We start from the raw sequence: 13,267 nt of genomic DNA on the forward strand, positions 1-13,267 counted from the left end.
CATACCCTTTAGCTATCACTCCCCTACCCTCTCATTCCCCCAGCCCTAAGAAACCACTAATCTTTTTCATGTCTGTATGTTGTTGGTGTTGTTAGGTGCCATCGAGTCAATTCCAACTCATAGCAACCCCATGTAGAACTGCCCGGTCCTATGCCATCCTCACAATCTTTGTTACGGTTGAGCCCATTGTTTCAGCCACCGCATCAATCCATCTCATTGAGGGTCTTCCTCTTTTTCTAAAATGCTCTACTTTACCAAGCATGATGTACCTCTCCGGGGACTGGTGCCTCCTGATAACATGTCCAAAGTACGCGAGATGAAGTCTCGCCATCCTTGCTTCTAAGGAGCATTCTGGTTGTACTTCATCCAAGATAGATTTGTTCATTCTTCTGGAAGTCCATGGTATATTCAATATTCTTTACCAACACCATAATTCAAAGGCATCAACATCTCTATAGATGTCCCTATTATAGACAGTTCATGTAAATGCAATCATGTAATATATGGTCTTTTTTGACTGGCTTCTTTTACTTAGCATAATATTTTCAAGATTCATTCATGTTGTATCATGTATTAGTACTTCATTCCTATTTATGGCCAAATACTACTCCAACGTATAGTTATATGACATTCCGTTTATCCATTCATCAGTTGGTAGATATTTGGGTTGTTTCCACCTTTTGGCTATTACGAATAAAGCAGCTATAAACATTCATATACAAGTTTTTGTGTGGTCATATATTTTCATTTCACTTGGATATATACCTAGGAGTGGGATTCCTGGGTCATATGGTAACTCTGTGTTTAATCGTTTGAAGAACTTTGACTGTTTCCCAAAGCAGCTGCACCACTTTACATTCTCACCAACCATATGTGAGGGTTCTAGTATCTTTGCATCCTTGTCAACACCTGTTATTGTCCTTTTTTTTTTTAATTCTAGCCATCTTAGTGGTGTCAAGTGGTATCTCATCGTAGTTTTGATTTGCATTTCCCTGATGTCTAATGATGACAAGCCTGTTCAGATCCTTTGCTCTTTTTTGTTCTGCTCACCCCCCCGTCCAGTTACTCTTTGCATGGATTCAGAGTTTTACCCTTTGCATGCACATCTTAGAATCCAGCAAAGAGTCAAAAGCACTGTTATTCTGATTCCCAGAGATCTTTTTCTTCATATCTCCCTCTTTCTGGAACTCTGCTTCACAATTTTCAGCTTTTTTGGCTTCCGTGAAACCCTATACTCTTTACAGCTTCCCTGAGGTTTTTTCCCCGACTCAACTCATTGTGACCACCTTGCTCTGCTTGGACCCTATACCTGCTCTGCCTTCCAGAATGTGCCTCCAGACAGAAAGGAGGGTTAACATAGGTCTCACTTCATTTCCCTTCTTTCAGGTAATACAGTTCTCTTCTGCCTATGTCTAATGTCCGAAAACTGTTGTTTCATATGTTTTTCCAGTTTTCAAGTTGTTCAGTGGCGGGAAGGCAAATCCACTTCTTGTTACTCCATCATGACAAGAAGTGGAAGTCTAATAATTGTGAAAAGCTTTTACAATTTTTTCATCTTTATGCATTTTCCTTTGGAAATTCTCCTATCTCTTTACCTGAAGTCATGAGCCACATTTAAAATCATACAAGAATTGTGCATTTGCTTAAATATAGGAAAAAGAAGGAGAAACTGTAAACATGACTCAATCCAGTAGAGATCTAGGAGAAATATACCTGGCTAAGATGGATAGATTGCACTACTGAAAGGAAGAAGTCCAGATCTTCTTTCAGCTCCGCATTTCTGGTGCCTATTAGAGTGATTGGGAGATAACAGTTATCAATTAATATTCATTGTTGGGCTCAAATACATCAAAGTTCGTGAAGATGGCACAGGTCCAGGCAGTGTTTTGTTCTGTTATACATAAGGCTGCCGTAAGTCAGAGATGACTTGATGGCAACTCATAACAACAATATTCATTGTAGAAATAACTGAAACAGACAGAAAATCATTGGGGTTCTCAGAAAAAAAGTATGAGTCTAAGGAATTTTTGAAGGTCTATACTTAGAAATTTGGAAGACAGTACCTGGCCAACCAACTGGAAGAGGTCCATATTTGTACCCATTCCAAAGAAAGGAGATCCAACAGAATGCAGAAATTTTTGAACACTATCCTTTTTATCATTAATATCATACACAAGTAAAATTTTGCGGCAGATCATTCAAAAGTGGTTACAGCAGTACATGGACAGGGAAATGCCAGAAAGAGGATGTGGAACAAGGGATATCATTGCTGATGTCAAATGGATCCCAGCCAAAAGCAAAGATTACTAAAAATTTGTTTACCTGTGTATTATTGACTATGCAAAGGCATTCAACTCTGTGGATTGTAACAAATTATGGATAACATTGTGAAGAATGAGAATTCCAGATCACTTAATTGTGTTTTAGTTTGCGTCTTTAACTCTAAGATGTGCCTCTGATAGGCAGGATATAGATGGATGGTGTTTTCTTACCCATTCTGCCACTCTCTGTCTCTTTATTGGTGCATTTAGTCCACTTATATTCAGCATAATTATGGATAGGTTTTTTTTATGAGTTTAGTGCTGTCATTTTGATATCTTTTTTTGTGTGATGTTGAGAGTTTCTTTTTTCCACTTAATTTTTTCTGATGAGTAGTTTTTCTATATATATATATTGTCTTTTCCTCTTTTTCATTGTTGTTGATTTTGTTTTTGCTGAGCGTTATGTTTTTCTTGTATTTTATTTTGATGTGTAGGATTGTTAGTCTCATTTGTGGTTACCTTATTTATTTACCCCTATTTTTCTAAGTTTAAACCAAACTTTTATCTCTCTATATCACCTTGACTTCCTCTCCATATGAAAGATCTATGACTACATTTTTTAGTCCCTCTTTATTGATTTAATTTTGTTATCTTTTATGTAATGATATTGCTGTTTCCCTGTTTTGAGCATTTTTTAAAACTCTTGATTTATTTTTGTGATTTCCTTACCTGGTTTTGTTTTTTTTTTTTACCTGGGTTGGTATCTGGTTGCTCTGTCCTGTGTTCTAGCCTTGGGTTGTTATTTGATGTTATTGATTTTCTAACCAGAGGACTCCCTTTAATATTTCTTGTAGTTTCAGTTTGGTTTTGCAAATTCCCTAAATTCCTGTTTATCTGGAAATGTCCTAATTTCACCTTCATATCTGAGAGGCAGTTTTGCTGGATATATGCTTCTTGGCTGGCAATTTTTTTTTCCTTCAGGCTTTATATATGTCATCCCATTGCCTTCTTGCCTGCATGGTTTCTGCTGAGTAGTCTGAGCTTATTTTTATTGACTCTCCTTTGTAGGTGACTTTTCTTTTGTCTCCAGCTGCTCTTAAAATTCTCTCATTATCTTTGGTTTTGGCAAGTTTGATTATAATATGTCTTGGTGACTTTCTTTTGGGATCTACCTTGCGTGGATTCAATGAGCATCTTGGATAGATATCTTCTCATCTTTGGTGCTATCAGGGAAGTCTTCTGCCAAAAAATCTTTAACAATTCTCTCTGTCTTTTCTGTTTTCCCTCCCTGTCCTGGAACTCCAATCACTTATAGGTTATTTCTCTTGATAGAGTACCACATTATTCTTAGGGTTTTTTTCATTTTTTAAAATTATTTTATTTGATTTTAGTTCAAATATATTGGTGCCAAGTGTTTTATCTTCTCTCTCACTAATCCTGACTTTCAGTTCCTCAGTTCTGCTCCATTGACTTTCCACTGTGTTGTCTAAGTCTGAAATTTTATTGTTAATCTGAATTTCTGATTGCTTTCTCTCTATGGATTCTTGCAGCCTGTTATATTTGTCATCATGGTCTTGAATAACCTTCTTAATTTCCTCAACTGCTTTATCTGTGTGTTCCTCGGCTTGTTCTGCATTTTGCCCAATCTCCTTCCTGATCTCTTGAAGAGTTCTGTATATTAATCTTTTGTATTCTACCTCCGGTAATTCCAGGAACATATCTTCATCTGGAAGATTCCTTGATTCTTCCTTTTGGGAGCTTGTTGAAGTGATCATGGTCTGCTTCTTTATGTGATTTGGTATTGACTGTTGTCTCCGAGCCATCTAAAAGATATTATATTAATTTTATTTATTTATTTTATGCTTGCTTACTTTGTCCTAGCTTATTGCTTTGTTTTGTTTTGATATATCCAAATAGGCTGCTCAAGTGAACTAGCTTGATTATTGGCACCTTTGAAGCTCTAATGTCCTGTTACCAGATGGCTAGAGCTGTTACCATGTATATGAGCCTAAGAGTCCATTCACTTTTCTTGTATGGATTCAGTTCAGGTGTCCAGGTAGTCAGTCACTGAGTGTATGGTGCAGGCTCTCGCCTATGCCCTTAAAGGAGCATTGGTGATTGCTGTATGCACAGGTATCTGGTTGCACCAGGGGTGTCACACTCTGAGCAAGGCAGGGGGCTGACAACCAGCCTCTGAGTGTCTGTGAGGAACACACATCCTTGTTCTCTAGAGTGCACAGTTGGGGACACTCTGCAGCTGGACCATGGGCACCCAGTGCTTTTAGCTGTAAGGACTGGGAGGCATCACTTATCCTTGGACCCTGTCGCAGTTGGCTAGGTGGCATAGGTTAAGCCACCAGTCCTCAGGTCCCTGATGTGGGTAGGTGAGGACTCTGCTTAATAGGCAGAGTGGTGTAGAACCTCAAAAACCTGCCTCTCCACCAGATGGCTGGAACAGTTAAAGTCAAACCTCAGGTGCATACACCCTTGCACCTGCCAACAAGTGCCTAGCTGCTGAAATGGGCTCACACAGGTCCATGCAAGGATGAAAGACATTCAAAGTCTGTGGACTGCTTATGTCTGGACTGGAGCCACTTCTGCCCTGAGTTCTCAGGTTAGGAGAGGTGGAAGATTATTTTTTCCCCATCTGTTAATTTGTTCCTTTTCCAAGGCCAGGAGAATGGCTCAGGACATGCAGCAGAACCTATCTCAGGCCCAGGGAAATCAATTGCCACTGAAGCTGGCTTGGGGCTTGGGGCAGAGGAAGGAGGGATCAGATAAATGAGAGTTCTTTTGAAAGGAGTGCTTTTAGATCTGAGCAGTAAATTAGATGCAAGCACTTAACTTTTGCCAAGAGCGCTGTTCTTCGCTGACGCCAGAGGGGTGAGTAGACTCTGCCTCTTGCTCTCTGGGGCTGAGAAAACTTCATCCAGAACACTACCACCAGCCCTACCACAGTCACACTGGAGGATCAGAGCTGAGGGCCACTGGTTCCCACCAAGTCAGGCCCAGCAATTCCTTGCTGCTTCTGAACCATCTCTCCCTCCCCCTGCCACTCAGTCCAGTTTCTTAACTTTGCCTTTGTCATTCAGGGCTCCTAGCTTGTCATATACATAATCAATTCACTTGTTTTTTCAGACCTTTTTTGGGACCACCAGAAGCATCTGACTACTCCACCATCTTGGCCCCGCCTCCCCAGAACCCTTAATTGTACTCATGAGGAACCTGTACATAGATCAAGAGGCAGCCATTAGAACAGTACAAGGGGATACTGCATGGCTTAAAGTCAGGAAATGTGTGCATTGGGGCTGTATCCTTTCACCATACTTATTCAATCTGTATGCTGAGCAAGTAATCTGAGAAGCTGCACTATACTAAGAAGAACGAGGCATTAGGATTGGAGGAAGACTCATTAACAACCTACGATATTCAGATGACAAAACCTTGCTTGCCAAAAGTGAAGAGGGCTTGAAGCACTTGTTGAAAAAGATCAAAGACCACAGCCTTCAGTATGGATTACACCTCAACATAAAGAAAACAAAAATCCTCACAACTGGACCAATGAGCAACATCATGATAAATGGAGAAAAGATTGAAGTTGTCAAGGATTTCACTTTACTTGGATCCACAATCTACACCCATGGAAGGAGCAGTCAAGAAATCAAACAATGCATTGCATTGGACAAATCTGCTGCAAAAGACCTCTTTAAAATGTTAAAAAGCAAAGATGTCAGTGGCTGGTGGGTTCGAACCTCCAACCTTTCAATTCCACAAGATTTTATTGAGCATTAACTAGTTCCAGGACTGTTCTGTTGATGGTAGGTGCCAACGAGTTAGTTCTGACTCATAGCAATGCCATGTATAACAGAACCAAACTTTGCCTGGGCCTGTGCCATCCTCACAATAGTAGATATGTTTGAGCCCACTGTTGCAGCCACTGTGTCAATCCATCACATTGAGGATCTTCCTCTTTTTCACTGAGCCTGTGTTTTACCAAGCATGACGTCTTTCTCCAGGGATTGGTCCCTCTTGATAACGTGTCCAAAGTAAGCCAGACAAAGTCTCACCACCCTTGCTTCTAAGGAGCATTCTGGTTGTACTTCTTCCAAGACAGATTTGTTCATTCTTCTGGCAGTCTATGGTATATTCAATATTCTTCACCAATGCCATCATTCAAATGTGTCAATTCTTATTCAGTCTTCCTTTTCCATTGTCCTTCTCTTGCATGCATATGAGGCTATTGAAAATACCATGGCTTGGGTCAGGCGCACCTTAGTCAGCCCAGAGATAACTTTGTTGCATAACACTTTAAAGAGGTCTTTTGAAGCATATTTGTCCAATGCAATACATTGTTTGATTTCTAGGCTGCTTCTTCACTAAGCATTGATTGTGGATCCAAGTAAAATGAAATCTTTGGCAACTTCAATATTTACTCTGTTTATTGTAGTGTTGCTTATTGGTCCAGTTGTGAGGATTTTTGTTTTCTTTATGTTGAGTTGTAATCGACACTGAAGGCTGTGGTATTTGATCTTCATCAGTAATTGCTTCAAGTCCTCTTCACTTTCAGCAAGCAAGGCTGTTACCATCTGCATAGTGCAGGACTATTCTAGGCATTGGAAACAGAGACTCCTAGCTAAGACTTTTGTCCTTCCGTATCTTCCACTGTTCAATGATTCATGCTCCATCTTATCTCCTGTAACTCTTCCATATGTTTGTTCATTTACTGCACCACGTTATCCTAAATTTGCCTAAAACTCAGAAATGTGTTCTTGAATCCTGAAAAGGAAATATTGCATTTTAAGTAGATACAACAATAAACAAATTGCATTTGCTGTCATGGATTGAATTGTCACCCCCAAAATACCTATTAACTTGGCTAGGTCATGATTCCCTTGCAGGATTGTATAATTGTCTACCATTTTATCACCTGATGTGATTTTCCTATGCATTGTAAATCTTATTATTATGATGAAATGAGATGGATTAGTGGCAGTTATATTGATGAGATTTACAAGATTAGGTAGTATCTTAAGCCAATCTCTTTGAGATATAAAAGAGAGAAGCAAGCAGAGAGACATGGGAATGGGGACCTCATACCACCAAGAAAGTAGAGCCGGGAGCAGAGGGGGTCCTTTGGACCTGAGGTTCCTGCACTGAGATGCTCCCAGACAAGGGGAAGACTGATGCATCACAAAGACCTTCCTTCAGAGGCGATAGAGAGAGAAAGCCTTCCCCTGGAGCTGGCTCACTGAATTTGGACTTCTAGCCTACTGAACTGTGAGAGAATAAACTTCTCTTTGTTAAAGCCATCCACTTGTGGTATTTCTGTTATAGCAGCACTAGATGACTAAGACATTCACCATAAATGATGAATTTCTAATGGACAAATTTTAGAATGAGAGTGGCTGAAAAAGTAGGGAATTCCCAGAGTTCTTAAATCATGTGATAACATTTTCTCTCCATACCTAAGGCTGTCTGGCATGGTTTATGCCTTCTTTTATTATCATCAAATATGGTCCCTTTAACTTAACATTGTAAAAATGTCTATTCTACCAAAAGTGATCTATAGATTTAGTGCAATTCTGATCCTAATTCCAATGGCATTCTTTAATGAGATGGAGAAACAAATCACCAATTTCATATCGAAGGGAAAGAAGCCCTGGATAAGTAAAGCAGTACTGAAAAAGAAGAACAAATTGAGAGGCCTCACTCTACCTGATTTTAGAAACTATTATGCCGCCACAGTCATCAAAATAGCCTGGTACTAGTACAACAACAGATACATAGACCACTGGAACAGAATTGAGAATTCAGACATAAATCCATCCACATATGAGCAGTTGATATTTGACAAAGGCCCCAAATCAGTTAAATGGGGAAAAGACAGTCTTTTTAACACATGGTGCTGGCATAACTGGATATCAATCTGCAAAAAATGAAACAAGACCCATACCTCACTCCATGCACAAAAACTAACTCAAAATGGATCAAAGACCTAAATACAAAACATAAAATGATAAAGATCATAGAATAAAAAATAGGAACAACGTTAGGAGCCCTAATACATGGCATAAACTGTATACAAAACATTACTAACAATGCAGAAGAAAAACTAGGTAACTGGGAGCTCCGAAAAATCAAACACCTACGCTCATCCAAAGACTTCACCAAAAGAGTAAAAAGATTTCCCACAGACTGAGAGAAGGTTCTTAGCTATGACATTTCTGATCAGCACCTGATCTCTAAAATCTACATGATACTGCAAATCTCAACTACAAAAAGACATATAACCTAACTAAAAAATGGGCAAAGGATAAGAACAAACACTTCACTAAAGAAGACATTCAGGTAGCTAACAGATACATGAGGAAATGATCATGATCATTAGGCATTAGAGAAATGCAAATCAAAACTACAATGAGATTCCATCTCACTGTAACAAGGCTGGCATTAATCCAAAAAACACAAAATAATAAATGTTGGAGAGGTTATGGAGAGACTGGAACACTTATACACTGCTGGTGAGAATGTAAAATGGTACATCCCCTTTGGAAATCAATTTGGCGCTTCCTTAAAAAGCTAGAAATAGAACTACCATACGAACCAGCGATCCCACTCCTTGGAATATACCCTATTATGAGCCTTTACACAAACAGATATATGCATACCCATGTTCACTGCAGCACTGTTTACAACAGCAAAAAGATAGAAGCAACCAAGGTGCCCATCAACGGATGAATGGATAAATAAATTATGGTATAGTCACACAATGGAATACTACCCATCGATGAAGAACAATGATGAATCCGTGAAACATCTCATAACATGGGAGAATCTGGAAGGCATTATGAGGAGTGAAATTATTCAGTTGCAAAAGGACAAATACTGTATAAGACCACTATTATAAGAACTGGAGAAATAGTTTAAACAGAGAAGAAAATATTCTTTGATGGTTACGCGAGGGGGGAGGGAGAGAGGGAGAGAGAGGGGCATTCACTATTAGATAGTAGACAAGAACTACTTTAGGTGAAGGGAAAGACAACACACAATACAGGAGAGGTCAGCAAAACCAGACTGAACCAAAAGCAAAGAAGATTCCTGAATAAACTGAATGCTTCAAAGGCCAGTGTAGCAGGGGCGGGGGTCTAAGGACCATGGTTTCAGGGGACATCTAAGTCAATTGGCATAATAACATCTCTTAAGAAAACATTCTGCATCCCACTTTGAAGAGTGGCATCTGGGGTCTTAAATGCTAGCAAGCGGCCATCTAAGATGTATCAATCAGTCTCAACCCACTGGGAGCAAAGGAGAATGAAGAACGCCAAGGTCACACAATAACCATGAGCCCAAAACACAGAAAGGGCCACATGAACCAGAGACTACATCATCCTGAGACCAGAAGAACTAGATGGTGCCCGGCTACAACCGATGACTACCGTGACAGGGAACACAACAGAGAACCCCTGAGGGAGCAGGAGAGCAGAGGGATGCAGACTCCAAATTCTCATAAAAAGATCAGACTTAATGGCCTGACTGAGACTAGAAGGACCCCGGTGGTCATGGCCCCCAGATCTTCTGTTTGCCCAGGACAGGAACCATTCCCAAAGCCAACTCTTCAGACGGGGATTAGACTGGACAATGGGATAGAAAAAGATGCTAGTGAAGAATGAGCTTCTTGGATCAAGTAGACACTTGAGACTATGTTGGCATCTCCTATCTGGTCGGGAGGTGAGAGGGCAGAGGAGGTCAGAAGCTGGCAGAACTGACACGGAAAGAGAGAGTGGAGGGAAGGAGCGGGCTGTCTCATTAGCGGGAGAGCAATTAGGAGTATATAAACCAAACCCAGTGCCGTTGAGTCGATTCCAACTCCTACCGACCCTATTGGGCAGTGTAGAACTGCCCCATAGAGTTTCCACAGAGCACCGGGCGGATTCAAACTGCCGACCCTTTGGTTAGCAGCTGTAGCACTTAACCACTACGCCACCAGGGTTTCCTGGAGTATATAGCAAGGTGTATATAAATTTTTGTTTGAGAGACTTACTTGATTTGTAAACTTTCACTTAAAGCACAATAAATAAAAAAAAAAAAACAGCCTTTTGTTACTGAGAATAGCTAGCAAAAATATATATATGTATGGTCCCTTTAAGCATGGGTTTTGCTTTCATTTCTCACCTCCCTAACCACAAATGTTGTCATCAGGCCGTCAGGGAGATGTTAGCAGTACCACATCCTTCTTCCTAACCTCTGATGTTGCCTTTCCACCTATATCAGACATCATATCTTCACATTACCTTGTCTCTCTTTTTTTCTTTCCTTACACTAAACCCTGGTGGCATACTGGTTAAGAGCTTTGGTTGCTAACAAAAAGGTAGGCAGTTTGAATCTACCAGGCACTCCTTGGAAACCCTGTGGGGCAGTTCTACTCTGTCCTATAGGGTTGCTATGAGTTGGAATCGACTTGACAGCAATGGGTTTTTTTTTTTTGACAGTAAACATTTATTTATATTTGATCATATTTTGATCAAGGACCCAGTAGATGCATCCTGATCAAAAGGAGGAAAAATGTGGAGCAGAATTTCAAATTCTTATAGAATCCAGACTTACTGGACCCACTGAGACTGGAGGAATCCCTGAATCTGTTACCCTGAGATGATCTTTAAACCTCGAACTGAAACTATTCCACAAAGTCATCTTTAAACAACAGTTTAGCTCAATAAGTAAAGAATGCTTGCCTTGAGCATTGAGCTCTTTTAAAGAATTATCTGTATGAGATCAAATTGACAACAATCACTCTAAAACACAGCTGAGAAGTTTAGGGGGCAGAGAGTTCAAGTTAAGGGTGGTGAAACAATATAGGTAGAGATAACGACAATGGCAACACAATGTGAAGAATGTAACCAATGTCATTGAGCCACACATGTAAAAATTGTTGAATGCATGTATGTTTTGTTATGTATAATTTCATAAAAAATAAAGTGAATATTTTAAAAGAGATCAAGTAGAAGGAGAAATATTGATTCTTCAAGGATCTGACCACTTCACTACATTTCCATCTATATTTTCACACAAACTCAAATTTATCACTGGTAAGGTGAACAAGAAAAAAAAAAAATGTCTACCTTATAAAGCCCAGGCCCTTTCTTCAAAGCACCCACCTCTTTCCTGGATTCTGACTTGATCAATGGCATAAAGAGAGAATAATGTCTCTATTACTATTCCCTCCTCATAGTCTTTTTATTCCTTATATAGAATCTAGCTCTAAATAAAAGGGTGATATGGAGCTTTCTCTCCATCAACACTGCCCTGACAACTTTTATAACTGCTCTAGGACAAACATCTGTTCTCTGGAAACCAAGGGTTTAACAGTGCTCAAGAATCAAGTGCAATTGATGGGTGTAAAATGGAGGTAGTAGTAATAGCAGTATCAGAACCTGTCTAACTTCAGGGGTGATGATACAAATCAAGACCAGCCCAAGGCTGATCCCTATGAGGTGGAAATCAAACATACCTCCACTCTTCAATCTTTTTACCAATTCTGACACCAGCCATCTCTGCCATGGCACTCTCTCTTCTCTTCTGGGTTTAATAATCCATTGCAGTGCCCACACAGAACTCACAGACCATACTTACAGTTAAGTGGTTTATTAAGGAACAGGGTACAACTAGGAATCAGAATCAACAGGCTGTTCTTAGGATCAGGATCAGGAAGCATATAAGCAAAGTCTCCCTTCTTCAGTGCAAGACAGCTCTCTCAGCACCTCTTAATCATGCAGTCCTCTCTTTCTTTCTCTCTCTCAGGACAGGCCTCCTCTTGGCCCCCTGAGGATGGACCTCCTCTTGGACCCTCAGGGTGGTTTCCTCTCAGCTTCCTTAGGACAGGCTCCTCTTGGTCCCGCTTCCTATTGCTGTCAGCTCTGCTGCTCAGGCCCCTTCCTGGCCTCTCACTCTCTTCAGTGTTACAGCTCTCAACCCATGTTACAGCTCTTTTAGGAGGTTCCTTGCCTCCTCTACTCTCTCCTCACTTCCCTCTTCTTTCTTCCTGCAGCTTCTCTTCCTGCTTCTTTCTGTCTCATCTGAAAAATCTCTGTGCGGTTGGCTGCTTATGTTTACAACTCCTTGTCAATTTCAAGGCATGGTCCCTCCCAGAGGGGGCCACAAACTGACCAATCCCCTCTCAGTAGGCCACAGACACTTCATTTGCATAGTAGGCTACAGACACTTCATTTGTATAGCCTTTAGTTACTTTATTTGCATAGTCTATTGGCCAGTCCCTGCAAAGTGCACACCAATCACAGGGCATGCTACAGCCCAGGCCCAGACAAAAAGTATCAAACTAAGTTATTTACAGTTTACCCAGGAAATGTCAATCAACCTGGACAAAAGTAACAAACCCTCTGGGGTAGAAAACTGGGGCAAGGGTAACTCCTCAGGGTTTAGGGGGAAAACTTCTCAAATTGTTTTTCCAAAGAACCAAGACAAAAGCCCAGATCAAGTAACCCATTTCACCACAATGGGAGGAAAAGTGATACGGAAGAAGAAAGGTGTCTTAAATGAGTGAAGGAGTGGCAGCTACAGGGAGTTTCTGATGTAAAAGATAAGTTTTCCCACTTCTTTTTCTTAAAGTGTATTCACAATCCTCCATTTTGTGATAGTGTGGGCAGTGGTAATAAGCGAGAGAAGAACAGTAGACGACTGCTCTGTGAGAAGGAAGTGAAAGGTGGGCCTTGAGAACTTGTTCAGTAGTCTTTAATGTCCCATGTGTCTTTATCTTTTGAAGTCTTCTCCAGGTCCAGGCCATGCCCACCATCAGTATCCACAGGGGATACACTCGAAGACCCCTAGTGGATTCCTAAAACCCTGAATAGTACAAAACCCTATATATGCTATATTCTTTCCTGTATATACATATGACAGGTACCCAGGGTGCCCTGGGCAGGCAATGTTAACCCATGGAACACTAGCAGGGCATGCTCACCCAACTGTGTTTCTCAGGCTTGTGCCAGCAG

General features: G+C 40.5%; 1 long non-coding RNA gene across 1 annotated transcript; it reads right to left on the reverse strand.

The window, feature by feature from the left end:
• Window positions 1-1,017: 1,017 nt before the first annotated feature.
• On the reverse strand, window positions 1,018-12,312 carry LOC126079074 (uncharacterized). The gene is made up of 3 exons (XR_007518190.1): window positions 11,892-12,312; window positions 3,959-4,084; window positions 1,018-1,787 (listed from the first exon to the last, which is right to left on the reverse strand). It is a non-coding gene; the product is annotated as an uncharacterized LOC126079074 (long non-coding RNA).
• Between the last annotated feature and the right edge of the window lie 955 nt (window positions 12,313-13,267).

This window comes from Elephas maximus, chromosome 1, assembly GCF_024166365.1.
Source record: "Elephas maximus indicus isolate mEleMax1 chromosome 1, mEleMax1 primary haplotype, whole genome shotgun sequence".
Taxonomy (NCBI): Eukaryota; Metazoa; Chordata; class Mammalia; order Proboscidea; family Elephantidae; genus Elephas; species Elephas maximus.